At 38.2% G+C, this 25980-nt stretch overlaps 1 protein-coding gene across 9 annotated transcripts in view; it reads left to right on the top strand.

Moving 5' to 3' along the window:
* Window positions 1-25980, top strand: part of PHF21A (PHD finger protein 21A) — a 135053-nt gene that overhangs the window by 5106 nt on the left and 103967 nt on the right. For 8 of the 9 annotated variants that reach the window (XM_085062453.1, XM_085062452.1, XM_085062449.1 and 5 more), the window contains one exon: window positions 25031-25071. The gene's annotated coding sequence lies outside the window, so the exon portion shown is untranslated. Of the gene's footprint in view, window positions 1-7202; window positions 7318-25030; window positions 25072-25980 lie in introns of those variants that run through there. The other variant, XM_085062447.1, reaches the window with a different exon arrangement.

Raw genomic sequence — 25980 nt, 5'->3', positions numbered from 1 at the left:
TTTTAATATTTTGATCATTCCAGGTTTTTGAGGAAAAATGTGCTGCTTGATGCAAGCTTATCTGCAGCATTTATTTTCTGGTGTACTGTTTACACAATTTTAATATCTCTGATGGAATGGTCAAGTACCCCATGCCTTAAAAGCTCTTTGCCTAGATGGTTTGACCTATTATTTGTTCCCTCTTGCCCAAGATTTCTTGTTCACTGTCATTACAAATGCTCACTCTTTTGATTAGAGACTCTATGCTCAAAGCATGCTTTAAAAAATGGCACAGCACAGAACAAACATGCTGCCTCCACCCCCCAGGCCCCCAGCCCAAACCTAATGTTTGTTGTTACTGGTGGGAATGCATTTAGAAGTGGTACATAAGCAGTGAGGCTCTGCTTCATGTGAGCTCTGTTCTAGGCCACGTTCATACAGCTTCTATGCATTTTTAATGTCTGATTTCTTAAAATGTGTGTTTCCTGATTCCGCCCTTCCACCTGACAGTACTGCGCTTGTAGGACAAAAGAGAAAGTTCACTTGGTACAGAAGTTGTGTTGCCTACCTCTGAAGTGAGGGACTCTACCTTTGCACGTGTAATTGAAAGCACGCTTTGAAAATGTAGCCGCTGTGTTTCTTGAATTGCAGTATGGCTATGTGAGTGGTTAAAACAAATGAGGGCAGATTTGAGCCTGTGACTCTTAAGATGGCCTGTGAGAGAACTCTAGCAGAGTAGCCAAGCTTGCGGGTGGTTCGGCTTCCTTGTTTCTGCCTATGAAATACAAGCTGTCAGTATGAAAGGGAAAAGGAACATTGATTCCTTCCCTTGTTCCACTTCAACCCTGCAGATCCAAGTTAACTGTGTGGATCCCAAAGGCAGTGTAGTTACAAACAGTTAATTGAAGAGATCAAGTGGTGTCCTATTGAAGCTTTAAATTGTTTTAACAAAACTTCTGAGTAATCGCAATAATTATTTTCTGATAAGCTGGCTGATAGTAACTATGGCAACAGCTGTCTGGCCTATGGACAGCATTGCTGTATTGACAAAACCTTTAGATGCTCCTGAGGCCTCTTGCCTCTATAGGGAAGTGCATCAGGATGGCTTTCAGGTGACTGAAGCGTCACCATTTCTTTCTGTTGCAGTGGGATGCTGTCTTGCTCTTGGCCCAGCCTTTTCCTTTTGCATGTTTTTGCAAGTGCTGCCTGCTAGCCTGGAAACACTGCAAAGACAGTCTTGTACTACAAGGACGAGGGAAGCATATAAGTATTTAGATGGAATTTTATATGTGTATTATTGTTTTTTAATTGTTTTAATAATAATCCAGAGCTCAGGGAAGCAGGAGGGGAAAAAAAAGGAGGACTTCTTCATTTTGTTCCTTGGTTGTTTCCTTCCTCGATTCAAACCTTTTTAGAACAGACTGGTAGGGGGAGCTGCCATTCCCTTTACTGAAGTACAGTGTATTCCTCTCTGAGGCCTACGCTGAGACATAGCTATTTAATTTTCAGCTAAGAGCTGCTTCTTTTCAGAAGAGAGGCAAGCCCCTGCTTCAGCACATTGTAGAAATGGAAGAAGAGAGCAATTTGTTTACAGAGAACTGAATTCTGGATGGGGAGAATAAGCCCCTCACCAAATATGCTTTTCCTATTGGTATTCAGAAGAGTACTCTCTAATGTTATTAAATGTAGCAGTCTTGGGAGAAAAAAAACCCCATAAATTCTTGTTGCACTTCAGTAAAAGGAATTAAAAAGCTACAGCCAATTGTGCATGTTTGAAAGTAGCCAAACTGGGGACTCTTGGTTAGCTGGGGTTTATTTTTGCAGAAATTTTTGGCCTCTTAACTTCAGCACATGAGAATGGGTATCGATCCAGCTTACCTGAAGATTACCAGCAGCAGTCTCCCCATACTGTGTGTGTGTTGTTTGCAGGCCTGTGGAAATGTGCAATATGGCCTACATCTGGTCTCATCTTGAGTAAGAACGTGGCTTGTGAAAACTACAGGCCCCAGTGTGCAGTGCTGTGTTTTTAGCGCAAGGTCTGCCAGGATTGTGGTATCCTAAGGCATTCTGGGACCTGTAGTTTTCTGGAGCAGAAGTTGGGGATTTGGAGTGAAGCGTGAAAGATGTTACCATGCTCTAGAAACGCAGTTCTTGTTGGTCAGCTTGAGCCTGTGCAGCAGTCAGATATTTTTATTTAGAAGTCAAAGATGGTTTATACGTGTGTAATATGTTTAGAGAGAAGCAGTCCATGAAGGAAGTCTTCCAACTGCTTATGTGTTTTTGTACAAAGAATACGTTAGTTGGACTAACGCTTTGCTTCATATGTGATTGCAAGTATCTTGTTTGATATTTTGGGAATTTTTAGTCTTTCAAAGGAATATTATGGATGGAAACACTTGGCAGAAGGGGATTTCTGTTACTGGCAATATGGCAGCCATGTTGTCCTTTCCAGCTATTGGGAGGACAGTGGGTCACAGTGGATTTCTTTTCGCACAGTGAAAGGGGGTTTTAACAGCATTTTTATAGATGAGATCTCACTTCTCTGCTGTATTTCTTGAGAGCAAGTGATGACATAGCTGTCTTATGCATCAGAGCAGGGGATCCACTTTGTGTTCCTGCTGTGGAGGTTAGTGACTCTGTTGCTGGTTCCCAAGGGGACACAGAGTCACAAACACAGGTACTGGCAGGTAGAACCAGAAGCAGAGCACATCTGGCAGTTTTTGTCAGGTGTGTTTAGTCCTGGCCACTGCACTTGAACTCGCATCAGACTCACGTGAAAGAATATAAGTGTTTCTGAAGTAGAGATAGAGGAATTGTAACTTTTCAGAATACTTTTTTATATCCCTAAGAATTGTGTATTTTCACACAACACTCTCAGAGGATTTGCCAGAGTTAACATGGACATTAATTTGATTTTCGTTGTTCAGCCAGCAGCAAGTTTAGTATTTGCTGTAATCTCGTGTGCCATGATTTGTATAACGCGGTTAATTTTCAAGTGAGCAAACACTTAACTTTAACTTATCCCTGTCAATTTCTTCGTTCTTCAGTTTGTATGAGATATTAATATAAAAAAGCTTATATTTTAGTGTCAGACAATATGAAATAAACTTTGTTTTTATGTTTTCCCAGAAATTAGAGCTCCAGTCTTGCAAGAAGTCATGTGTATTTAACACTAAGTCCTGCAGAAGTTGGAGAGAATACCTGAATGCCTGAAATCAGAATCTATATAAGTAGCAGAAGGATTAAGATCTCCAAACTTGTAATGTTGGAAAGTAGCTTCTTTGTAATCACCATAATTAGCTAATATCTACATTTGTGTGACAAAATTCTTGTTTTATTAAGCATCCAGAAATTCTGCTCATTATAAATTCAGAGTTCATATGTACTTCATAGTTGTGCAAAAAAAAAAAAAAAGCCCAAAGCCTACAAAAAGATGCTCATTCCTTCATCTGTACAGATTATGTATATGACAGATACTGAAGTGGTAGTAACTTCCTTGAGGCAGGGATTGTATTTTGTCAGCACTGATACATTGTACAGACTACATGTTGCTGATACTGTGTTTAAAACTGATACAAAAAGGTAAAGAGATTAATCTGAAACCTTACGTATGTTGTAATGTTGTAATTGTAAAAGACTTGGTAAACAGTAATACAGTTTTCTTTAAGTGTTCCAGCCTCTTCGCAGCCTATGTGGAGCAAACTGCTGACAGGACGCACGCTTAGCTGAAATAGTTACTATTAGTATCGTGACATGATTAGATAGGCTGACATTGTTGCTGTGCAAGGATGAAGTTCCCTTTCATTGGCTGATTGGGCCTACACAACAGGCAAGAGAAGAAACCAAGATAAATCTATATGTAGTGGGAAAGATGATGTATCTTGTCCCTCAAGGATGTTTTACCCTCTGTAGAGAGCCTGTGACAGTGCCCTTTGTAATGCTGCTGTATCAGGGTATACTAGATAAGAAATGTGAGTAGTAGGGATGTACAAAAGGGTTTGATGCATAGTTGTAAAGAAAAGCTTCTGTAAGGACTTCTTATCTTATAACAGCAAATCTTTCCTGATCTGGGAAGAAATTGTGGCCCTGCTCAAACCAATGGAAAACTTCACAGTAGAATTGAGGGTACCAGGATTTCATTCTTTCCCCCCAAAAAGATAGTTCTAAGTGGATTTTGCAGGGCTGAAGCACTAGACAAAATTTGAAGAATTTGGCACCTGTGTAAGATGCTGCTGCTGAGCGCTGGGGGATCTCAGACTGGGTACTTAGTCTCCTAGCGTCTTTTCTGTTCTTTTAAAAAGTGGCTAATATTGAGCTCTTGTAATGCTTTGTAAGAGCTTGGAATCTGTTTATTCAGGGCTTTCACTTAATTTGCTAGCATGGCAAAATTTTACATGAAAGCCAGAAATTAGTCCTTGATGTGTGCAAGGAATACTTTTTGTCTCTATCCCTCTTGCCAGTGTGACAAAACTGTCCCCATTGAGATATTTGGTCTGACATTTGAGGAACCTGACTTGTGATGGACTTGAAAAAATAAAGCCCAAACAATTAAAAACACAATAAAAATCCAGCCCCCCACCCCCACTAACAAACCTTTTTCATAACTCTGTAAAAGGACTACAATGGCCTATATTACTAACAATGAGGCTTTTTGGTAATTTGCATCTAGCTGGAGCTCCAGATACCATTTCACTGCTGCTTAGCTTGCAGTAATTGTCTCTGATAAGCATCTTTATCATGTAAATCTATTGTTGTGTGTAGCATGAATTTGCTGTATTAAGGATGCTCTTGTCAGTGACCCCACACGGAAAGGATGTGGCTACCTGAGCTTCCCTTTTTACCCTTTCAGAGAGTACATTCTCATCGGAAATAAGTTGGGGAGCACTAGCACGGTTTGTGCTGTTTCTGAATGCCAGGTGCCTGCCCTTGAGTCAACTGCAGTTCTTCTCCTAGGGAGAAATCCCACCACACCATACCTCTTATTTTGTGATCTTAGAGATCCACGGTGAAGTCAATGGGCTTGTCACTATGAAACTTGTTTCAGAATCAGAGACTTAGTTTTCATTTCCACCTGCAATTTGTCATGTTTCACCTGCTCTACTTTTCTTTTGAGTGTCAACCTCTAAAATAAACATGGAGATTTCCTCCCTTCCCATAATTCTCATCCCTGCGTGGCAGTTTCTTCAACTTGTAAGACTTACAGTGTCTTCTCCCACCTTACTTTTTGCAAGAATTATATTTGGATGGCTTGCTGTTGATGAAGAACTCATGTAGTGTTTAGTGTAATCAAATGTTTTTTCCTGTGGTGATGACCTGCAGTTTTTGCAGTCAGACAAAACCTGGTGGTGGTGTCCTGTTAAATGTGAAGGTGCTGGGTTAGTGCCCTGCTGTGGTAACAGTATCTTCTCAGCTGCAAAGTTGTTAGTTGGGCATAGGTCAGTGACAGTGCAAATACTCTACCTCAGGTTGTATTGAACTGACATTGTCATTGCTACAAAATTGCATGAGCCAAAATACTGATCTTAGGTTTGCTCCTTCCTGGAGTAAGATAAAATTGTATGATTCCTCACCATTTGGGCCCTTCTTTCTGGCTTCCTTTTGCTAACTCAATCTACACTTCTGTACCTGTGGTTGTTTTTGTTAAAAAATGCTTTTTCCCCCCTTCTGTTAGATTTATTGTTAATATATGGGGTAATTTCATCATCATGTACACAGATTGTCTCGCTCTAAGACTTTTGAAAACTTAAACTGAGGAAGGGCACAAGGATCTGTTGAATTTCTGTTTGTGTGTAGAAAGTACTACATATTAGACAGGCTTGTACTTTTCTCTCAGGTGTACCCAAAACTCCTGTCATTTCTTCAGAAACTCTTGCATAAATTGGGAAATGGAGTTAAATACTATCTGCATATTTTTAAACATAATTTTTCCATGTTCCCACATATACAGGATGCATTTTAATCCTTCACCTATGACACCTCTTCAGTATTCCAGCAGGCAGCAAGGCTCATATGGATTTCTTGTGGGTCAGATGTTGTATTGGAATGGGACTTAAAATCATACGATAAGCACTCTTGTATACTTTTGGTCCTCATGGCTTCCCCTGGCCCCCCCCGCCCAATCCCCCCAATAATAATCAGAGTTTAAATTGATGGGAACTGTGATTTTTCTCAAAGACATTTTAAAAGGGAAAAACCCCTGTCCTTGAGGTGGCAAGGAGAGGAATATGTAAGGACAAAGTAATGAGAGGAGTGCATGAGAATTTGTGTGTATATGTGTCTGTGTGTAGAGAGATGTGTTTAAACATCTTTTCTAGTACAACAATATGATCATTAAAAATCTAGGCATTAATTTTTAAACACCAGAATTTGTCTAAAGAGTAATTTTGCAAAGGGGGCTCCATAATGGTGGGCACTACACTGATATCACAGTAGTGTGAGTGTTGATCTTGATACTGTGGCATACACAGTACTAGTTTAGTGCTCCACACTGTTTTGTCTCATCTTAGTCTCTGCTGTTGTGGAAAGTCTTCTTGCCTCATGGTGGTTTTCTTCATCTGCTAGGACAATGTTGGAGTCAGGCTGTTGTGTACATGGAATCAGTGGTTCCCAGGAGACAGGAGAAGATTGTGCTGATGTTGGTGTGAGGGGATGTGAAGGAGTATCCCTCAGCAACACGTTACCGCTTTCTTTGCTGGGTGAAGCACCCTGGGGATAAATCCTGGCCCCTTGGGAATAAAAATAATTCACTGCCACAACAGTCTTAAAACTGCCAGTCGTTTTGCTGAGAAATGCAATCTTACTATGCTCCATGATACCCTTTCACTCTCTGTGAGTGCTGTGAAGGTTGAAAATGATATGCCTTTCAGTTGTTTATAGTGGCCAATAAAATTAGATAAACCTACAGTTTATTCTTCTAACTTTAAGTAAACAATCAGTTAAACATCTGTGGAAATCAGGGTGAGTAAAACTGTTTTGGACACTTTGTTTTTCTTGTAGCTGAAGTCTACTTCCATTGTACAGTAGTCTTGCACTTTCTTCCATTAAATGCTAGTTGTATGCTTATATGATTCCATGTTAGATTGGCCCAGTGATTCAGTTTTATGTTTGTAACCTAGTGTGTAAATCTTTTTACTTGTCTTGAATAATCATGGTTTTGTGAAGAAGGGAACTATGAAGTGTATGGTTACTTGAATTCTTCCTTTCAGATTACTGTGACTACCATCAGTACTCCCACACTGAGTGTGACTACCCCAGCTACAAATACCATTCTCCAGATGCTACAGTTCCCGTTCGTGTACTTTTGAGGAGAAGAAAGAAGAAAAAAACATCTTTTAGGGGGTAATGAGAGAGAATGTAATAGAAGGGGAAGCAAAGACAGAATTTGAGATTGATACCTGTGTACAGGGAGCAGCGAGAGTGCCAGCTAACTGGTATGTCGGGGAAGGAAGATCAGAGCACATCAGTGTAATCATTTTGAAGTGCTTCCTGTTGACTTGTTAATACAACATGGAATTTGGCCCAGGTGATCTGCTGTTGTGAATCAGCATAGTTTATTCACTGGAGTATAGGTGTGCTTGTTATTATTCAAGAATCTGCTCTACTTGAAAGATAACAGGTCAGTCTGGTAAGTAGCATTGTTCCCATATTTTGGATTAAAAACTGAGATAGAGAGAGAAATTGATTTATTCTGCATTGCAATAATTTATTGAAGACCTTTAACAAAGTATTGAGGCCTTTACTTGTGTGTTTAATCCAGAAAACTGCCTTCTTCATTCATATCCCAAATGTTGCTATGTTGTAAGCAAAAGTGAGCCTAAAACCAATATAGTGATTACGTATGGGTGGTGTACAAATAGGTAGTGTTGTCCCAAAGGCAGTGAGATTCTTGTAAAACTGGTTGTACAAAATAAATAGGGTACTTTTTTTTTAAGTGTTGAATATATTTTTTTAGGTTGTCTTGGCTTGAAGGAAAAGTAAAGGGTTGAGTGGGGGTGGGAGACCTGACACATAGGGGAGATAATGATTAATGAATGTGAATTTGAAATCCAGTAAAATCTGAGTTGCATGGGTGAACACAGGTGCAAAGAAACAGTCATAAGTGAAGCTCTGTAGAATGTGAAAAAAAGAGAAGAAAGATGGTGTGGTGGTTGTTGACACTGAAATTTTTTTTTGTCTACCTTTCTAGTTCTGTTGCAGTATACTACCATGAATACAACAAATTGCATATTATCATGTGGGCATGATTGTTTCTAAAACATCTCCTGAATGTACTTTGTCTATGTCCTGTGTGTGAATGAGGTTCCAGTAACTTTAGTGCATACCATCACTGTTTCTGTGTCACACTTTGAGTCTGGTACAAAGGACTGTACAGGGCTAGCTGGCTGGAATGGTTCAGTGCACAGCAAAAGTAACACTGAGTAACGAGTGTCATCAGTGCTGAAGTCTTAACCACTTGTTAAAACTATTTTGTGTACAGCTTATGTGAGCAGAGTTCTTCAATTCTCCCAAGTGAGTACTGTTCAGGGACAGATACCTTGTTCTGTTAATTTGAAGAAATGGTTTTTCCAAGTGAAAAATCAGCAGAGTTGGCAATACTCAAAGTTCTGCATCTGTCCCAGCTGGCTGGGTCCAGTGTTGGTTGCACTAACTCTTAGTGCTGCATAATAAGGGCACTATATTCCAAAGCAAACATGAAAAGTATGGCTTCTCTTTTGTTATATGTCTCACTGTTTACTGTAAATGGCTCACTTAATACTGCGAGTCTCATGCTTAGAGCTCTGTGTCTGTGACTACCCATGTTGTTAGGCTCTTGGCTTCTGGTAGGATGTTGAATCACGATCTTTTAAATGCATGTCTCTTCCTCTGGAATATCTCCAGTTACAGCCCTTAGTGGCACTGCTGGTGGTCTCTGCTGGTGTCTTAGAGTTTTTGTGGAGCACTGAAACTTTGGCATATGCCCCTCTAATATTTCATTAGACTTTATCATGTTTTGAGATTGGTTCTGCATAAGCCTGAGTTGTCTTATCAGTAAGCTGGGTTAGGCACAGTGTCTTTGCTGAAGTATTTGTATGTTGTGACATCTCAACACTGTAACTGTGGAGACAATTTCAAGGCCAAACACAAGGCAGTTTGAGTAGCCACTGCATCTCATACTCTGCAGTGTGACTTCTGTGAGGTAGAATTCTTGTTTCGGTCACGTCTTGATTTATAAATGGGTGTAATGAAATTTCAGAGGGTATCTTCTTGTGTTAACAATTCAGTGATTGGCATGCTTCTCCTGTACATGTGCAATAAGTCCTGCATACATCACCACTGCTTAATGAAATGTTTGTAAAATAAATCTCAGGGCAGGATATATTGCCTTGGCATTAAAGGCCTGAGATCCAAAGAAATATTGTTGGCTGGTACTGCATTCTTCAGAAAGAAGACTTTCAGTACTTGTTCTTTGTATTGCAAAAAAAAGCAGTTCTGCTTTTTATGGAAATGTCATGGAAAGGTGAAGTACACAACTTCATGGGAACTGTATTGCAGTGGAAAGATCAGCCTTCTTCATCACTAAGGCCAATGGCTTGGGATTTTAGGCAAATGGGCATAAATCTGGAGATATCTGTACAGTTGTCCAGTTGTTTCTCAACCTCCACGCAACCTGATGTGTGAGAAGGGAGGAAGAGGAATCAAAATGCCTGTATTTTGGAATATGTGGGAATCAGCTGAGCTGTCCTGTGTAATAGTTGAAGAAGTATCAGTAGATTTGAGGGAACAGCAGAAACTTGCTGTGAATTTGGGAGGAGAGCAAGAGGATGAGCATTTTTTTGTAATTGTGAGGGAAAATGTGAATGAGATTTGAGAGGAACTGTTTGATGCTCTTCTATACTTTATCTGCACTAGAATTTACTCTCAATGAGACATGGGGCACTTGAGATGAAAACTGTCCAAGTTATGTATCAGGAAGACAAATCATGCAGGTGTGATGGGTTTACTGGTGGGATGGAGAAGAGAGAAATGGTGCACCATGGATGATCAACAGAAGTACTGAAGTATGAATAAACTTAGTACACACACATGATTATATCTTCTTGTGGTTCTCTCAGGGATACCGACAAATTCAACCTGAAACATTGAGCCTATGTCAGCACAGAGTGAGAAAACATCTAGTAAATCAAAAGTTCCTGACTACAAAAGAGAATACCAATTTCTTTGAATTGTTAGTTTGTAGTGCTATTTGTTGATGGTGTAGTTTGCACAAATGATCTCTAGGATGACAAGGGCACTGTCAGTGTTGCTGTTTTCTTTCAGCAGGACCAATTTCAGTGCTATTACTGGTGTAGATGAAAACTCCCCCTCCCAAAACAAAATGAAAGAACCCCAAACCAACCTGTGTGATTCTGTAAGGAGAAGGTTATTAATAACAAAATTATACTAGCCCCTATGTGAAATGAAGGGGGAAAAATAGCATAGCCTGAAATTCTTATTTTCTTGTCTTTTTGTAGGACTTAAGAGATTTTTCATATAACTGGATCTTTCTCATATAAACTGGATCGTAGTCAGCTTTCTCAACAGTGTAGATGAGCAATAATCTCATTGAGGCAATATCTGCGAGTTCATGAAACTGCTCATAAAGCTGCTTCTGGTTTTTTTGCAAGTTTTTGTCCTTGATACTTGGTTGTTCCTGGTAAGGATGATAAACTGATTGCATATGTTCATCTTCATCTTACTGCCTACAGCACTACTGGAAGGTGTTATAAACTGGACACTTGCTTTGTTTTCTAGACCTGTTGAAATTTTGGGCTCTAGAAAATGAAACTTCTGTGTTTTCCACAGATTAAGACCTGCTTGTTTATCCTACATGGCTTTCAGTTTGGCTATCTTCAAAAGCTCATCTGTCAGAAGAGAAGGAAGCTGACAGTGATGAGAAGGCAGACATTCACCAAATTGTTTAGGCAGTGCTTTCTAGCAGGTTTAGCAGTACTTCCAGCAGAATTCCTTTTGATGTTTGTCCTGGGTCTCAGCTTGAGCTTGTGCATTTTTTGTGACAGTAGTACTTCTTCACCTAGACTTCTTATTAAAAGGGAGACCATCTTGCACTCTTCCAGGATCAGGCAGGACCTGAAACAAATTTGGTTTTCTTCTATAGGAATCAGACATTCATCTACATGTTCCCTTTGAATCCATTGGTTCTGGAGATCTTTCCTCTGGTCAGCTGGGAGGATGCCAAATTGTTGCCAGTCTTAAATGGGTCTTGGCAGTTTTTGCAGGAAACATCCATGGCTTATGTTTAGTGCTGCTTTGCAACTTTCTGAGTCTTTCTCAGTTGGGAGAGACTGCCTGAGTTTCCTTGAGTTGACACCCTGATTGGTGAGGGACTTGGAGGAGAATTTTTCTGCAGTCTGGTGGGTTACATAAAAAAAAAACAACTCCATAGCCTTGAATACTTGCTCATGGCTTTATTTCAGTGTTGCATTATATACACAACAAGCATAAACCAGTTTGATTTCTGCTTCAGAAGTTGCAATTTCTGCTTTTAAGATTATGTGCTTGAATTATAGCCAGATTTATTTACTAGAAAACCAACCTCCAAAACAAACCAAGACATATACCAGCATGGCTGCTCAATGTGATTAAACATAAGAACTAACATACTGTGCTGGACCAAATGTCCATCTAATCCAGCATCTTGCCTTTATCAGTGTCTAGCAGCAGCAGCTGACTGAACAGTATAGGAAATGGGTGAATTCTGTCAGCCGCTGAAGTATTAACAGTAGATTTCTGACAGACAGTTGTTTAGCTGCTGTCTGAGACGGAAGCTACATTTGGGCTATTGCACTGTGAATAGCAACATCAAACTATTTATAGGTGAATTTGCTGCCTTTTTGAACTCATTTATAAATATCTGTGGCTTACATAGCATTTCACAGCAGCAAATTCCATGCAGTTTACCTGCATTTTCTGTGTGTGATAGGTTGATGCAAGAAAAAAATAGTTTCATTTGTTTTAAACATGCTCTCTAGTTGACATTCCTCTCTGTACCATTTCTAGTTCTCACCTTTTTGAGGTGGAGCAGCCAGAATTGTGTGCAGTGTGTCTCACAGCAAAATGTTCCCTGTTTTTTCACTGTTCTAATACCTTCTGAGATTTTTCTCCGACTTCTTGCTGCTGGGAGTTGGACTGTTTGCTTGCAGTTATCTTGAAATCTTTTTTGTAAGTAGTCATGTCTAGTTTCAATTCATCGTTGGGTATTTATAGCTAGGGTATTTTTTTCTCTGAGTATATTATTTTGCACTTCTCAACCTGGGACAACAAAATGAGAAATGAAAACCAGTCATTTGGTATTATCAGATCCCCTGTAACTCTTTGAAGTTTACTTTAATTACAACTACCTGAAATGATGGAAAGCATCACAAAGTATCTGCATCCTTCCTTTTTGCCAGATCAGTTAAAAGTATGTTCACAGATTTAACCCTGATCCTTGTTGTGGTGACTTCCCTGCTCTTTGACTGTTTAGTGTTTTCTTTCTTTTTTAAATTTTTTTTTTCTTTATTAATTTAGTGTAGGTCCTCTCATGGATTTTACTCTAAGGTGGTGTGAGGTGGTGTGAGCAAATCGGTTTGCTTCCTTTTGTTTTGTTGCAATATGGTGTATCAACGTTTTGGTATTTGAGATGTAGGTCTTCCAGCATCTCTGTTCATTTGCTTTGAAGTTGGATGTCCAAAAGCTTAATTTCATTAAGATTGCAATCTTTTATATGAATACTTGGAAAAGAGTGTTCCTTAGAGATGTGGAGTTTTGTGTTGTTTTTCTTTTTGTTGTTGTTGGTTGTTTGGTTAGGGGGTTTTTTGTGTGGGGTTTTGTTTTCTTTGTTTTGGGTTTTTGTTTAAATGGCCAGTGCTTTGTAATCTTAGTATCATAAATTATATTACCTTCAAAGGGTGATATAATTCGTTCCTGCCTCTATAATTTGTTCCTGCATCCTGCTTCATCCCAGCCTCTTTTCTTCAGTTCTTTTCTCTTCCAGTTCATAGAAGTCTCTGACATTTTTACTATGACCAGCTGTGAGTTTATTTTTTTTAATAGATACCAAGAATCCATTGCTCATCTCATTTTGTTATCTTGGTAGAATTTTATTTTTTTTTAAATTTGATACTCTGGTTTGAAACTCAAAACTTCTCACTCACCTAGCATTGATATCAATGAGGAGTTTTAAGGCAGTTTGACTGTCTGGCAAAGGGCGAGTGTTAATTTTCATGGGTTTACTCCTTGTCTAACTAGAATATGTTGATTTGATTATGGGGGAAGTTTGAATTAACTAGCTGAACTTTTAGGAGAGTGGAAACAGACACTACTCAGAGAAGAATTATTGCTAGAAAGTAATGCTTCGTTTGAATATCATGCTTCTATATAGATGAATTTACCTTTCCTTTGCTGCTCTAAGTATTGATTAGGTGTTAAATAATTAAACTCACGCAGTAGTGTGTGAGTGTTCATTCCTTTATCTGGGGGATAGGAAGAAGGGAACAGACACTTCTGTCCAGAAGACTCCTAGCCTGGAGGACAAGGAGACTAATATGTCATGTAGGAACGTGCAGATGTGACATCCAGACCGTAACTTGAAAGAGGATATTCAAATGAACTAGTTCAGAACTTGGCAACACATGGTACTGCTGATTCACCCGCTGTAGGAATTGCATGCTTTACTTCAGCTTTGCTCAGTGTGCATGGATTGTACGAATTTTTAGATATCTAGGTGGTTTAGATTATTGTTGGGGGAATCAATCCTCCTTCAACTTCTTGCAATTTGTAATTGCCTTTAGTAATTTGAATTACAATTTCACATTATTATATTCAGAAACTCCTAGCACTTTGTACTCTTGTGTGGGTGCATGCTTGTGATGCTTTGCAAGTTTTGGAAAAAATATTTTTTTTAGTGGGTTAAGTATTAAGCTGTTGTGGAATTTGAACAGTCTCTAGTGTACTGTGTGACTGCAGCAGGAACTTAATAATTGCAAAAAGTTTAATTCATAAAAATTACTGTTACCTTGAATGCTTGAATAAGAACTCTGATTCAGTTTTTTAAAAAGTAAGACTGACAGTTTTTGATGTTCATGAATGAGAAGACTCAATAATGTGTTTTGGTTTTGTAGCTCATGAACCTAAGCAGCCGAAGCTTGCTTTGGTTGTTGGTCTTTAATTGGACAAAGCATTGTTTTGTGTGTTAGTGACCTTTATTCAGACACTTCTAAAAATATACAAAGCCAATAAATGAATACTTGCATTGTTATAAATCAGGTATCATAATTTTGTCTTTGGGAGATGAAACTCCTAAAGTGGCTTAATGGAGGCAAGTCAAATGAAATAGTTCAGAAATTTGCAACACATGCTGCTGCTGATCTCAGGGTCTTTTGGTCTGTTCACTAAACAACCATTCCTGTCCTCTTCAGAAGAAAAGTATTTCTCAGCATTCTACCTTCCAGGACTGGAGCCTTTAGTGTGTATGCAAGGATGATGTACAAGCCTCTTCCCCACAGAACTTGTGCCAGATATTATGTGCTTGGTAATGCAACTTGAGGAAATAGAAAGGGCTGAAATAATTGAAATTCTTACTGTTTCTCCAATAGTTGATTTGAAAATATGCCATTTAGCACAGGTTAAAATGGCAAGAGGCACTATTACTCACTAGGAGTGACTTCTAAGACATTAAATGCCTCTTGTTTTATAATTCTTTAAAATGCTCATGTTTGGTTCTCTATAAGAACATCTGAGGTACTTGGGCCACAGCTTTATTGTGCTTTTATTTAATAGTTTTGTATGAAAACAAACAGAGAAGTAAAGAATTGGTGTTGAAAGAGGGGAATGTGTGAATATTTAGCAGCGTTGTACTTGTGTATCTGTTGGGAGAATGGAAAAATCCGAATATTCAGTGCTCAGCAGGAAGCAGGGAAGAGGAGATTTTCTTCCTCTTAGAGGTATGCTGTGAAAACAGTGATGCAGACTGGTAAACCAGGTCCTGTTGCATTCAAGGAACAAAAAACAAGAGCCGACAATGGCTTAGAAACTGCAGGGTAGCTGACAGCTGAAGGAAACAGAGAAGCTGATGCTGGAACAATCTGGTAGTTAAATCTAAGGGAAATGGGAGAAGGGGTGGACTCCTGCTCGTCTGCAGCGGCACTGCACACAGAGCCTACCTGATTTAGGCCTAGCGACAGTGCGTTGGAGGCCTTGGGAAGGCAGATAGCTCCGCCAGCGTGTTTTGTCAGTGTGACGTACTTGGGAGTGTGTACAGCCTGCATGCTAAACGCCACTTGCTGCCTTTGACTTTGCTTCTCACAGCTCTAAGAATGTAATGAAATCCCTTCTCACTCACGCTTTTATTTTGGGATGGAGGGGGAGAGAAAAAATCTTTCAATATTCTGGTTAGTTCAGAGTTTGAAACAAGAATGTTTTACCTAATTCTGTTTACTGCCTTTTTATTTAGGCTATGTGTGAAACACATTGATACCTTTACGTGCTCTATCACAATTTATCAGTACACAAAACTAGAAACTCATGGAAACCGTATTGGTCTTTATCTAATTAATCTATACACAGGGAATGCAGTACTTATTGTTAGAGGGTCTCAGGCTAGTCTTTTTTCCTTTTTTTTTCGTTTCCTCCCCCTCCCCCTTTGCTTGTCTCTGTACATGACAACATGGTTTAATGAAATAATTGCTGGTGAAACTGAAATAAGTTTGGCTAAAAAGCAAGTCAGATGCAAATATATAATGAGAATGTTTTTTCCTAGATGTAAGCAGGCTGTACTTAAAACAGATGTTGTAGTCGAAAGGAGAGGAAAATGTGATACCTGTGTGGTAGCAGCAGAGGGTCCCAGACACCTTTTCAGAGTTCAGAGCACCTGACAGAATCAACAGAAGTCTAAGATCGTTTTACACAGAACTTTGTGAAATTAAATTGCCAGTATTCTTTCTCGAAAAAAATCACTTTTAACGGGTGTGAAGTATTACCTTTTTCATCTTGTTTGTAAAATCTGAGGACAGATTAGGAAACGAACAATTGTTCTTTTGATACTTTTTTCATGTGAACATCTGTTCAATAACAAAGCATTTTCATAGTCTTTTGGCAATTATTTAGAAGCCTAACATATTAGAGCAAGTAATCTGTAATGTTATAAAGGCAAGAATTTATGTATAGTTTCTCATACTGAGCCATTGTGCCTCCTGTTAAAACAAGCTTTACATAAGATGAAACAAACTCCTGTATTCTTACAAGCGTTTTTCAGTATCATAAAGTACAGAATACAAGAATGTACATTATCAGCTAATTTTCAAGTTTATGCTGCTGTACTTTATATACATTAAATGGTTTATTTTTAGTGCATGTGCTGAAATAATTAAATTGAAGAGTCCAGTTTGTTACAAGAACTGTGATAGAAAGTATGTTCCAGTATACCAACATGAAAGTTGACCCATAGCAAAGCCAGCATAGGTTGGTTTAATCTCAGTGCTTCAAGAATGCCTGTGCCATAATGAGGTTGCTCAGAAAATAATAGTGATTTCTATTCTGCCTGATTAACAAGCAGAACATACAGAATTCATGACTGCCAAACCAAGGTGGATCTTTATCACTAGTTCTTCTGTAGGTCTTCCAGTTTCAAAATAAAAAGGATGTTAAAATGTGACTCTGTCACTGAAAATGTAACTCACAAACCAAACTTCTGACCAGATGGGAAACGTGAAAGATCACTTCTTGATGATTGTTATACTTAAAAAGAATCAGCAAAGTGCTCAGTTCTGTACCCAGTATAGGACACTGGAACTCGATACCTGTTGAAGGAAGGAAGGTCTCCCTTCTGCTGCCAGCACAGTGCTTCTACTGCTAAGCTTGTGCATGATGTTCCCCTGACCAATCTGTGAATCACTTCAACTTTTTGTGGAGTGTGACACATCCTCGCCCACCATTCCTCCTAGAAAAAGTGGGGACTGCTGGAGGTAGGACCTCACAGCTGGAACAGAGCATAAGGGAGTGTGCCTTGGTCAGCTAGATTAGCTGCCTGTGGGAGTGTTATTTAGCCTGCAGGCTAAATGAAAATAAAGAAATTGCAGTTAGAACTATAAACTTTGAGCAGAACTAGGCTTCACATAGGTCTCTTGATGTACTGTTAGTCTAAACTTACCTTGTGCATGCTTGGCAAACTCATTTATCAGGCTTCATGGACACATTGAGACAAGAGTTTTACTGAAAGTACAGCATCTGATTTTGAAAGAACTTTATAAATACAGAACTATAAAAGATTACCTGTTTTAAGGTGCCCTGCCATGTAATCACTAATCACAATTCATCTGCATTTTAAAGTGTTTGCTTGTTATTACTTGTGAACCTGGCTTCTGTCTGATACTTGTGGAACACTAACATCAGTAGAAGCTTGTGTAGCTGTTCTCTCTAAATCTATCACTGAAAATCTCACTGCTGCTCTTTGTGATTTTTAGCCAGTGATATTTTAAACTGAAAGCCCTTGTGATTGTAGGGCTTGTCTTTTTTTCTTCATTTTAAATGCCTGTTAAATTTCTTTTTTCAACAAATTACTACGTTTTGCTTTTTTATTTCTTAATTTTAAAATGCATTGTCTAATTGTATATTTCCTTTCTGTTGCATGCAAGTTGTCCTTCAACAAAATGCATGTAACATGGATTTATTGACTTAACTGATACTCCCTTTAAGTTGTTTTCAGTATACTTAGTAAGCACGGAAGTGCTGCACAGATAGTATTTATAAGGTAGGAGGAAATTAAAGTCCGGACAAAAAAAGTCTGGACTTGTGGGTTTCTGTATAAATGTAATATGAAGTCTTCTGTAATGCAGAATGATTTTCTAGAATGTGTGTGCTCACTTTAAATAAATTAGTTCATATATTCATGTTGGATAGTCCTTTAAAAGTAGTATTTCAGCTTAGTTCTGTCAGTTGTTTAGTCACAATATTTTGCTTTTCATTAAAACGCTAGATTTAAGAAAGCTTTAATTGATTTGTAGTCACTCTGTGCTGGCATGAAACTGAAAGCTTGCTTTTACTTGTTTGTGTTTTGGACTTGCACTTTCACTGTTTGCTCTCTAAAGTCTGGAAGAATGCTTTGAGTTGTATATACTTTATTTATCCTGATTTCCCTCTCCAAGAGCAGAATTTCTTTCTTCCATATCCACTGAGGATATATGTGTGTGAGACTGGTTTGGTTTGTCGAATTTTATTCCTCATGTTTAGTGTTTTAACTGTCTCTCTTTTTTTTTTTTTTTTCCCCAACTGTTTGCCATTTCCCCCTGCTGGCCGGCTGCGGGAACAGCACTTCTTTCCCCGTGGAAATGGAAGGCCGAGGCTGTCCTTGAATGTCACAGCTCTGTGGTTGAGGCGTTGGCTGCTCTTCTGACTTTTTTTTTTATGTCCTCTGAACGTCTCTGGCAGATAGATAAAATTCAAAGAATAGTCTGTACAAGCAGGGCGTGCACATACCTGAGGTTCTCCCCATCAGAAGTGCAGTTGCACTTCCAGTGATAGTCAAAGGTACCTCTAGTTTTGCATTTCATGCCTGCAGTCTTGCAACACTGCCCAGATCATCTCCTTTTGTAATCTGGACCCCTTCCCAAAACTCTTAAGGCACTTCTGCCTTACTACTGCATCATTCACACAAGCCAGTTCTTTCCAAGATAAAGTGGGTTGCTAGATGGGGAAGAAGGGTTTGGTACTCAATAAGAAATCTCTTCTCATGTTTAAAAGCATAAAACCAGAAATCAGAGATGCCCTTCTTAGTGGAGTTTCAGGGGGGAAATTAATAGGTACTGGGGTAGAGTTTTCTTAATTTTTTTCTTGTTCCTCTCATCTTCAGCTATTAAATCAATTACTAGGATTTACTGTCTGTGTTCTTTCTAAAAAGAGTTTTCTCTCCTCAGCTCCCTCTCCTCCCCTTTTTCTCAAGTAGTTCTCTCTCTCTGAAGTATGAAAGGAAGGCAGGAACTTCTCAGTGACTGGAATGAGAAATTTACAGCACAGAGTTTAATAAACTGATTTTGCTTGACGTACTGTTAGAAAACAAAAGAAAACCATAAAACACAAACATTCAAATAACTTGTCTTCGCATTTCTTTTAAATTTTGAGACCAAACAGTGAGTTATTACAGCTAGGAGGGGGCAGTTCCTTCTGTTTTCTGTTGACCTTCCATCTTTTTTCCCTCCCAGTGGTATATATACTTTGCAAATAACTTGAAAAATTACAGTTTTAACATGTAATAGATTAACTGACATATTTTTGAAGTGAAATTGTTAAACAATGATTTAAAAAAAATTCCCAAACAACCCACGTTTCCAGCAACTTCATGGCATGTGGAATAATGCAGCAAAAATATTTTAAAAACAAATGCCAAACTCTGCCTTCCACTGATTTATATCTTCACATCATGTAAATGTTCTAATTTAAAAAAATTCCTCAGCTTCCTGCTTCAAATATGGAATTTTGCTATTGCACTGTTAGTAAAATATAAATTTATAGACCTTATTAGCACAGGGGTTTCTCTGTGTGTGTGTTTAGCTAAACAGTCCTTCTAAAAATAATTCAGGGAAATAAAAGTTGAGGTCACTCAACTTTTTTTACATGAGCAAGAATTTAGCCACACTGCATATAAGATGATTTTGTGTGTATGAGAAATCTGATGAATAGTAACTCAGTGAGCAAAGTGAGGCTTAGTGGGTCTGCAGTACTAGAACTTCTGAATGTACCAATGCTGTAAAATGTCCCTGTATGCTGGTGTCTGGGTACAAAAAGGAGAATTTTACTGACGGTGATTTTGTGATTGTTAGGTTAGATGGGGAGCACTTGATACCAAGTCAGAAAGAACATCTGCCAGGCTTACTAATGGTCATAGGTTAGAGAGGCTTCTCTGATTCAAGAAATAGGCTAAGACTGTGCAAAGAAGAGGGGTTTGTGCATGGGTAAAAAGTGTGGAGCCACGTATCTTGAATCTGCTCAGGTGACAGTGATGATTCTGGGATTTTAAAATATGTTTGTGCTAATTTTCTACTAGGCCAAATGTAGTTTATCATTTTGCCAGAGGGTGTGATCTCATCCCCCATCCCACCTCCAAGATGCTAGGAAAGACTGTGTTCAGGAAGAGTTACTAATGCTCAACATAGCTGTAGTCATAGGACAAGAGCTAAGAGAGTAATCTTCAACTGTTTATATGTGTTTGGTGCCATGGTAAGTTTTAGTTGATATTTTAAAAATCAGCTTGTGAAGTGGTTTTATCTTTATACTAGAGATGGTCTTTTAAAGTGTAATGAGTCTTCTAGCTCATTTTCTATGTGTTAAATATAGTAGTGCTTCTGCAAAGACAAATGATGGTGTCACACACTTCTATTAAAACTTAGTTTGATGCTTTTATAAAGTGTTTCAGAGAAGGTGAAGCAATCTATCCCCAAGTGAAGTCAGCTTCAGGTGTCTTAAACTCCAAATTGCATTTGTTTCATGGCGAATCGCAACAGCAGCAGAACTTGAAGGTAGAACTGAAGTTTGTAGTTTGAATCCTGTAAGTTGTCTGCATGCATAAGCAGAAAATCCAGGCTCCTTGACCAGTTTAGAGGGAGTTATCTACATTATTGTATGGGGATAGGGAAGGAGGAGGAGAGCAGTTGTACAGGTGGACAAACTGGAAGGCATGGCTAGTACACTTCAGTGCAGTCTCAGTTATCTTGAGGAATCATCTTGGTCCCTTTACCACCTGCCTGGCATGTAGTGCTGGGGCTGACTGGGAATTCTCCTAGCTGCAGCACAACAGGAAGATCAGATTCCATACACTGGCACAAAGGAGGCTTACTTTTATCACAGAAGCAATAGCATCAGTGCTGCTAACGATGGTCATTGAAACATGAGGCTTCTATTAATGCTATTTGAAATTGGTTATATATCCTGTCTGGCCTGTGTTTGGTCTTCTTAAGACTGCAGAAATCCTGCCCTGTTAAGGAATATGAGTTGCTGACTTGAAAATCACAGTAAAGTATCTGCTATGACTTGTTTTTTAGATGATAGTGATATATAGAATATAGAGTGCTCTCTATGTACAGGGTGTTTTTCAAATATAGGAAGAGCTGTTGCTTTGAGGAGTTCACATTTAAAAACTGAAATCCAGAGGAAAAACTCTGAATCCTTTCTGTGTGGTCTGTATTCTGCACAAAAAAAAAAAAAATTAATAATGCTTTACCCTCATGTTGTAGAGCAATTTTCTGAAATGTGAAAGAATATCAGGCTCAGAATTGCCTGTGCACAGCAACTAGTCCTTTTTCATCTTTTTTTTTTTTTTTTGCTGAGTTCATTCTGTGCACTGAACAAGACCAAGATCCTTTTGGCAAAAAGTAAAATATACATAATTAAATATTGTAACATGATATGAATATATAGAGTTCCATGGTCTGACAGTAAACATTTGCTAGCTTCTAGAGTTAGGAAAAATGCAAAGAAAAAATTGCTGAACATGACATTTAATTCTTCCCAGTTTTTCCAAGTGAGTCTCTGGTTACACTAGCATAAACTTTATTGTATAACTTGAAGGTAGTAATAAGTATTTAATTGTTAGAACCAGACATCTTAATATACAGATAATTAGCATTTAAATAGTCTTAAGCTTTCAGGTGCTGTATGCTAAAATGTTTTCTCCACCATGTGTTCTTCTGATGTCCCTAGGTGCTACCAAGCCTTAAACATAGGATTTTTGACATTTTAGTTTTCATAACAGTCCTATGAAATGAGTAACTTCTCTTCTTATTCAAAAATGTCAATAAAATGTTTAAAGTTGATCTGCAGAACATGATTGTTTTGGTAATGGTGGGATGTTTTTCCTTACATAAGTTGTATAGAATTCTTGAAAGGGCTAAGAGACTTTTTCCAGAGCTGGGGTGGGTATTACTACTGTAAGTATATGGAAACATCAAACTACCCTTGTTAGTAATAGTAACATTGGATTCTTAACAGTCAGTACCACTGAGAAAAATATATTTCTAAAAGTGGTTTATTTGGTTAATTCTAATTTTAATATTTTTGTGTTTTAGTTTGTGGTGAACATAGGTAAGCATTGCTCAAGCTTTTCTTTTAATCATAGATCATATACATATTTTGGGAAGAAGGCAGTGCTCTTAATTTGACTCCCAGACCTAGGGTTTAAAACCCCCCGAAATATTGCAGAATATACTGTAATAATCCAAGGATTAACCTTTCAGACTCCTACCTTGAACAGTTTTCAGCATGTTTCTGGAGTCTTCAAAAGGCTACCTCAGTAAATTGGATAGCTGAGATTTTGTGATACATTTCTGGTGTTGAAGATTTTGTTAGAAATCCCTGTATAATGCTAAACTCATCAGACTCTATTGATATGAGTGATTGTGAGCTGTCTAATCTTAACTTTCTAATGTGTTTTGTAGTGAGAATGAGAGAGGCAGTGTGAGTTTCTATATGTACTTTTGCTGTGAACAAGAAATAATCTCATTTCATCTAAAGAGCAGACTTTATCCAGTACCTTTTTCATTAATACTATTCTGTGTTGATTCCCAGTATCCACAAATGCAGGGAGTTGTCAAAATCCAAAGTTACAGATTTAGTTGGTCATATGCTGTTCTCTACTATAAAAATGCTAAGGGCAGTTGAAAACTTAAATCTGTTTAAGATGCTTGGGGTTACCAGTCTTGGCTATTTGTTCTTCATTTCTCTGTATCAGTTCTATGTTTAAAAAAACTTGCCTGCACGAGGCACAAGTTTTTCTGTGACTTTCATTAGTGCACTGCTTATGAAGAAACCAATTTTTTATTTGTCATAGGGCTTAGATGGTAGGTTTTTAAAAAATGCAACCCAAAAGTTGAGAATGGAAAGAAATTATTCTGCTAATACTTCACTCTTTGTGCTTGTTCTCTCTACTAAATGAAGCAGAGATGGTAATAAAAATACTATCCTTGCATGAGGGCAGAATTTTGTGTTGCCAGAGGTTTGACATTCAAAGGTTAAGCTGTTCTAAACACTTAAGAAAAAGCCTGTAGTAAATTATGTGCAGAAGAGGATGCAAATGTATTTCCATTCCCTATATAGGTCCTCTCTAAGTGACTTCTCCAAGGCAACACAGTAGTTCACTTAGACAGTCATGATTAAACTCGTTGTGTTCTAAACTTTGTCCTTGGAAGCCCCTGGGTTCTCAGTCTGGGGTTAAGATTAAATGCAGTCTGAAGGTTTGTAACTGTGCAGCTTTTTTTCTGCACAGTTCCATCTTGATGGAGCTAGGGTCCTGCTGTGGAGGTGAATCTCTACGTAGGGGGGAGAAAAGGAAGGAAGGAACAGTTGCTGTTATTTTTGAGTGACATCTTTCTTGTCAGGTTGCATGTACTTGTGCCCAAAGTAAATTGCTGTTTTCTTTTTTTTTAAAAAAATCATGCTTATTTATTCTAAGACTCCATTTGCAGATGTGTGGTACTGACTGTCTTGTTTAGCTTTCCAAAGTCAGTAATCCAGAGCAGTGAAATGTTTTTTTTATTTTTATTAATAGCATGGACATGTAGCTGTAGTTGCTTGTTGAAGAAGGCACTTAGTTCTTGCATGATAAAAGGGCTTCATCTGTAGATTCCTGGACCAAATAAATGACTGATTGATAGTGGGAGATGGAGGTGACAAGTAGGATTTTCATATCAAAAAGTAACAACTAGAGTTTAAGAATAATACCTGTCTCTTGAGCACCCTCAAAAATGAGGATATGTAAAATTCTGTAGCTTCCACAGCAACTGTACTTACTTTTAATATAACCTCAAACGAGTCCATACTTCCCAGTTCATAACCTATCATGTTAGCAGCTGGATGTTATATAAACTAACCTAAAATTGCTCTAAAATGAAACATAATCTGTAATATTTTGGGTTCAAAATGCACAATAAAATTTGACACTAGGAGTCTGGTAATACTGTCACTGCCAGTAGCAGGCTTCCTGTTTTCTTTTCCGTTCTCGGTGTTCATCAGCACCCAGTTCTGCTGATTAGTAAAGGGAAACTCCTCCAGTTTTGCTGGTCTCCAATGCACAAGAGATGATTGTGACTTTCTACTGCTGTATCTTTTTATAAGTCTGGGGCTTAAATTTCAGCTCTGTGATGATTTATGTGTGGATAGGAACATATCTGCAAAGATCTTGTTAGCTGTGAAATCAGAGCTTAAAATGTGGTAATATTCTAGTATTTTACTAGAAAATTTGGAGTATTTTGGAGGCTTTTTTTTAGCATCAGGCAAAGTAATTGAGCAAATGAATTATTATTTATATTGTAACTATCTTTTTAGAACTCTGACTCATGAGTTTCTTATGATTCGTGTGATGATTTAAGAGGTACTAACTTCCTGTGCTACTGAATGTTCTACCCATGACCCAGGCAGCCTAACAGGCAGCACCTCTTCTTGGCTCCACACCTCATGTCCCACCATACTGGCTTACACTGTTGTTTGTTTCAGTCTCCAGTGGTATTCTGGGATTTGAGCTCTAGTGGCTGTGCTGATCTACCACCTGCTCTACCATTTTGGAGTGTTGGTGTAAACTCTAGCAGAGCTGATGGGCAAATGTCTAGAGTGGGTAGCCTTGTCATATTTAGCTGTGGCAACTGACAGGGTTTATGATATAGATCTTAATTAATGTGATGGAGAGCAGGTCTTTCCCCCACAGGAGGGGGACACTGGCCTTGCATAGAACCAGAAAAATTTGTCCCTATAATTGCTTCTCTCCCTCGTGACAGCAATAGTTTGTATTTTAATCCAGATTAAAATTGTAGATCTCCTTAGTTTTCCCTGCCACGTCAAAGATTTTCTTTAGAAGGGGTGTATTATGGTTAGCTTCAGCATTAAAAAAAATTACAACCCCCCCAAACAAAAAACAACCAAAAAACCCCTTCTTAAAATCCCAACAACCCTTCCCTCTCCAACTTTTCAAATATTTGATTTTCTTATTTTTATTTCAAGCTCTAGTTAAAATATTTGTAATTATCCTTTTTTTGTTGTTGTTGTTTTTCTTTTGTAGGAGGGGGTAGAGAGCTGAAAGGGATAACTCACTCAAAACTGGTAAGTACTTCTTCTCAAGGCTAAAATGGCTTACCTAAGAATAGATGATATGCAGAGCTGGCATCCATTCCTGAAAAAGTTTGATGGTTACTGAAACTGAAATTCTATCTATTCTTATATTCAGAAATTACATCTTAAAAAGTAAATGTTACTGATGAAAGCCCTAGTCTTATAAATAAAATCTCTGTAAGGCTGAGATTTGGGCCCAAGGGTGTGTAAGTACAATGGACATTTAAATTCATCTACTCAAAAATAATCATGTTAAATTGGTTGGGTTTTTTTTTGTGCATGTAATATGAAAATCAAATTTATTTGAAGGGATTTTTGGTGCAGAAAGACTTCTCTCTAAAATTCTGAGTTATTGAGTCCTTCCATACACACAGAAGTCATTCATGGCTTTGTGTGTGTCCTACCTTTGTTTATATAAATATATATGCTTTGTCAGCTGTGTTTCTAGCATAGCTTCCAAAATAGCCATAGTTTAAATAGTACTGTGATATTTTAAAGGTTCCTATGTAGATTGTATTTAATTGAGGTAACAGAAGTGTGAATGCACTTCCGTTATTATTGTAGAGTTTAAGGTTTCATTCAGTCTTTGAATATTTAAATAGTCTATATGCAGTGCATTGGGGCACTTACCTGAGTATGAAATTATAAGTCTTGAAGCAGTCACTTTAAAAATAAGTGATTATTGGTAATAAATAAATGCCAGCAAGAAATTGAATACATTACTGCTGCCTCCAATAGTTGAAATCCCTCCAAAAATGCCTCATTTACCTCTTGCTTAGTGTTCTTTCTGGCTGGGTACTTGGATGTGTGGCTATACAAGAGATTCATGTACTCCTGAATCCTGTGCTTTCCTTTTGGAAATCACTGATGCTGGCATTGAGCAAGGCATTTGCTTGTTTT

Source organism: Lichenostomus cassidix, chromosome 5, assembly GCF_008360975.1.
Source record: "Lichenostomus cassidix isolate B80296 chromosome 5, HeHo_3.0, whole genome shotgun sequence".
Classification (NCBI taxonomy): domain Eukaryota; kingdom Metazoa; phylum Chordata; class Aves; order Passeriformes; family Meliphagidae; genus Lichenostomus; species Lichenostomus cassidix.
The sequence above is the reverse complement of the archived record's forward strand: the minus strand, read 5'-3'. Positions and strand labels throughout refer to the sequence as shown.